This window comes from Gadus morhua, chromosome 11 (assembly GCF_902167405.1).
Source record: "Gadus morhua chromosome 11, gadMor3.0, whole genome shotgun sequence".
NCBI classification, from domain to species: Eukaryota; Metazoa; Chordata; class Actinopteri; order Gadiformes; family Gadidae; genus Gadus; species Gadus morhua.
This window is the reverse complement of record NC_044058.1, coordinates 15,964,806-15,970,027: the sequence shown is the minus strand read 5'-3', so window position 1 is coordinate 15,970,027 and position 5,222 is coordinate 15,964,806.

The window sequence follows — 5,222 nt, the reverse complement described above, 5'->3', positions numbered from 1 at the left end:
CCTGAGCATAGGTTCCTATATCTAAATGTCTCTAAAACCTTATACCTACTTTCAATTTAGTACCAAACTAATTTGTAATTGACTAGTTGCATCGGGTATCATAGAATTGTTGTATTAATTGTATTATATGGTAATACTTAGAGTGATGTTAGCATGTGCTTGTAGAAAAGGAAAAGGAAAAGGAAAATGCTACTAAACTTTAGTGCTATATTATTTGGATGGTGTAATAAATCTTTCTAATCATTAAAAAATAACCCACAACACAAAAATGTCTGCAAAAGAGAAAATAGAGGGTGACCGCTTCACCAGAGAGTAAAGATGTGGGAAAATTGGCATCTAACATATTATTCAGAATTACATTTTCCCCATTAATTCTAATAATCATAATCATTTCCTGTATTTCTAGAATATGTGAATGTTTCTGCCTTCCAGTTTAATCCTGCTATTTTTTCATTTGCTTCACTTTGACAGCTGCTGTTTCAAGAAGATGACCATGTGTTGAACCACACTGCAGAAAACTGGCTACATAAGCTACTAAATGGTCCATTCCTAATAGGCTTCACGAGTAGCTTGTTAACTTGACAACCTCAGTGTACTGTCCTATGGCCTCACACAATTCCTCCTCTGTTGCTACAGAACTCTCTCAAACACTCCTTTAACTTTGAACGGCGGCAGGTAGAAGTGACTCATAAACAGAGTACACTCACCATGTCGTCCTGGTTTTACTAGCTGCCTGTGACACAGCCAGCCCTGGCATGCACTCAGTGCCTTTTGTTTCCTCTGTTGAGAGATGTTTCCGAATGACTTTTTTGTTTAATGTCAAATGAGTTTGCATCAGGTACAAAGGTGCAATTACCTGGTACATTTTCATAATTACCTCATGTCAGAGAGTCGTATATTTTCCCCTAGGTCATCCAAAATGTCCCATAACTTTTAACATTCAGAACAACAACAATAATAGGGGCTGCATTGGAGAAAAGTGAAGCAAGGTGCAAATGGAAATCAATGGAGAATATCAAGAAGGAATTTCCAAGGCAGTGTACTTCTGAATAACAATTACCCTAATACGGTCTGTATGAAGAGCTAAACTACGATAAGGTAAAAAGAGGAAACAAATGAGAAAATGTCTCAAACAAATGCATTTAACCGTTGGAAATAAAAAGATTAGAAATATAAAAGGAATGCTTGGATGTGAAAATATCTGCAACAGGCTTTGGAAAACTGAACACAATTAATCTTGCTTTGCCCCTCGTGATTGTACATAGTTTTTTAAACTTGACTTCTACCTCTTTTCCATTGTTATTTTTCCGATACAACGTGGGAATCGATACTGTTCATGGTGTTCAGGTTTTGAAATAACTCGGGCACGTTACTCTACATTAACTTTGGGATATATTAGCTTGACCACACCAACATGGCAAGGCTAACTAATGAGCATAGCTTTCCGTAAGTCCCAGGGCACGCTGCCCGGGGTAATGTATGAAGAGGTCATGATTCAGGCTCTATCATAACATTAAGCAAAGGGCCAATGAAAGTGAAGTAAATATAAACATAATTTGCCATATATGTCCTCTGTGTGTTGCGTTGTTATAGTATCAGCTGTTCTTGACCACACATGATAAAAGTGTTTGTATAAATGAGTCCATTACAAGGACGTTATCAGAAACATGAAACACATCAAGCGTACAAACTGTTATCATCATTGTATGTGTTTGTCTGCAGAAAATACTCTTAGTCCTTAATAGGATAAACTTGAAAGGGGAGACAGTTGATGGGCCAAACATTCCATGTGAAACCAGGGCTCCTCATTCCCTGAAAGCTTTCTTGGTCAACAAATGAATCCAAGACAGGGAAAGGCAGACGGAGCTGCCAAAGACACCCGCTACCGGCCTCTCTATAATATCTGTCTCAAAAAAAGAAATCAATACGTTTTTTAAGAAAAATGTCGGGTGTATGCGTAGCCAAGCATCTCCACCCAAATCCAAATTCCAGTCGCCTGTATGAATTTCAATGATATTTTTCGTGGAGTTTAAGAGATGCATCATCTGCCGACGCGTGCGTGTCAGGTTATAAATCACGGCCCCACATACTAGTGATGCGTTGTAGGTCCCATGCTGACCTCAGCACTGTCATATTCAATGGATATGGGGTAACTAGGGTATCGACCAAGCCTGCCCCCAGCCCCCTGCCAGGAAAGCAATGCAGACTTGCAGGATGAGATGGAACATCTGTCCAACACGTGTAATCGAAGAAACAAGCGACAACCAAAACTTCTCAAAGCCCCTCAGCGCATCCATACACGGTCCCACACAAGCACCTTTTAAAGGACAGAATGGAGAGGTCTCAGGAGATATGCAGGAATGATGTACTACATCCCACAGTGGTTGATAAGAAGTGATCAATACTTTTTTGCCGGTTTGATCCCCCCCCCACCCCCCCCCCCCCCCCCCTTCTCCTCTCCCCTTTACCCCACTATATCCCCTTTTGCCAAAGACTGCTCCTCAGATCCCTTCTCTTGATATGCATCATTTCACTTTCCCCTGCAATTTTCTCTGAAAACATGACATTACAGGAAATGTGGTACTATCTCCAAATTTGCGGCCATGGACGACTTTACCAGCAAGGGATGTGGAATCAGATAAATCTAGATTATGGAGTTGAATCCGCTTTATCCACTGGGATAGATTTGATTATCTTCAAGAGAGGTTATAATTGTTCTTCCACATTATACCGAGCTGTGGTCCTGCGAAGCATAGCCCTAGTATTAGGTAATTGGATGAAAAATAAATGTAAGGAAGTGAAATGTAAATGTGAAGGAACAAGAAGGACAAAGAACAAGCGCCTTGAGACCTCCTGTTGGTAGGACAGCACTTCTGTCACGTTATATCTGTGTGGTAAACAGATACCTCACAGTCATGTTATGACTGTGAGGTAAACTGAAGCAAACCTGTTGCTGTTACTGAAACGTATGCCTTTAAACTGTGAGGGGGCGATTTATTATGGCTACTCAAAATCACTTTTTTTATGTTTGATGGTGAGAAAAGTAAACATACATTTCTGTCCTGTTCATAACATATCTTCTAAGGGTTCACTTTTACTTTATTTATGTTATTTTAAACAGAAATGGACAAAATGCAATCATCTGTAGCTTGAAGATTGCATGAAATATGTCTAACTTTATTTTCCTTTATTCAATAACAATTATTCAGCTTGGTGGAAGATCTTTCATCGTAAATTGCACATTGAATCTCATTACCTCTGCATGGGAATCAACACCATAATAGTTAATGTGATTCATAGTGAAATCGAAACCTTTTATGAATTTAATGAATGACATTTGGCTATCAAAGAACAATTTCAGCACGGTAAAAAACCCATTGCCATAGGCCATCTTGCTGCCTCATGGGGAGTCTGGGGACGGTCTTGAGCTTGACACGGTTGGAGTTATGTCAATTTCTAGCATGGGGCTAAACAACAGGGGCTTCAATATTGTTCTTGGAACTGTCACTAAGGAGGAGAAGTGTGAAAGAGTGAGAATCCATAACTGTGTTGATGTGCCGAGTTTCCTACACGCCGTGCCTCTCATTAGACAAGGTCAAAGATACAACAGAGGAATACCAGGAGAGGTATTATTTATCTGAAAGGTGAACGCAAAGGTTGGGCGAAAAGGCGCAGAATCCGATTTCAAAGTAAACTCAGCACTACGGGCTCCCAGTAGGGCCGTGTCCAAACATTGTTCGCTAATTGTACCTGTTTAAGTTCCATGTGACTTACTGTAAGACATCAATGAGGAAATCTTGATGGAGCAAGACCGCCTTCAAAACCACAGAGAACACCTTAATTCTGTTTTATATATAACTGTTTATTTTAGACGTCGCAGACTCTGATTGCTTTTGTCACATATCAAAATATAACCCATGTGGAGTTCTTCTACTTGATTTTTCCTTTTCATACTTGGAGACTGAGAAGGAAATGTATGTTTACTTGTCATTTGAGAAACTTGCAGAGCAAGGAAACTTACGAAAGCACCACTAAAGTATTGCAATTTAGGATTTTAAATGGGCGATCTATCCTTTTCTGACGGTAGTTTAACATAAACAGGGTAGCTTTAATATAAGCATGCCTTGTCTTTTCAGAAACTTTTTTCTTTATTTTGTCACTGAATAAGCTGTATCTCCGGTTAAGAAGATGACACATGACATGTTTCATATCTGCTTCTGAATGCTGGTGTTATTATGAGCCTTTCATGAACCCTGGCAGAGAGGGTAATGCCCTTCCCCCACTGTTGGCTTGTTGGTGGCTGCTTTGGTATTTGGTGTTCCAGCAACATCATATCCACTGACGGCGATGTGCAGACTTTCAACAAATCACTTACTCAAGATTAACTTAAGCATATAGGCAGTTTCATTTCTTGCATCCCTCAAAAATGAATGATGATATTGCAGTCTTTTTCTGCACTTGTGCATGCTCTGTGTAGATGCTGTGCTATTTTTAATACCCATGTCTGTCAGAGAGCTACCCCACCTCCCACTCTTTCTTCAAAACCACGGAACATCAACAAACATCCATGTTTTAAAGTCCTTTCGGGTAAGAGGACACAGGTAAGGCAATGTTTGTGTAAGCGAATCTCTGCTTAGTCTTCCTCAACAAGTGTGTATTGGTTTAGAGAGGCAAGGACATAACAAAAGAGGAAGAAGAATGATGAGGTCCACAGGGCCCTCCCGAGGGAAATCAGAAAAAGAAACAGGAGATGTGCTAGGAGAGCACATTTCATACGCTCAGAGGAAAACTGAAGGGGTAAGTAGAAAATGCTCGGATGAAACATGAACCAAAGCTCGACTATGTATTAGCAGATACTGCGGGAGGACATGGTCATCATATACAGCAAATATCAACGAAGACATAGGCTGTAAATTGGAAAGTATTCAATGTGACGATCACCATGAAGATGTGATATGTGCACATATTGTAAATAATGTAGATCATATTGCACATCGACATTTATTTACCTTAAATAAATATTTCTTATCTTATTTTACCTAATTTTCATCCTTTTGTTCTGCACCGTGGGTTGGAGATAAATGTAATTTCGATTCCTCATGTCTGGCACATGTTTTGAAATTGACTATAGAGTTGACTTTGACTATATGTATTTTACAGATAGATTAATTCAAACTATATAGATGTAGCTCAAACACAAGCCTTTTGTCGTAGTGGTCATG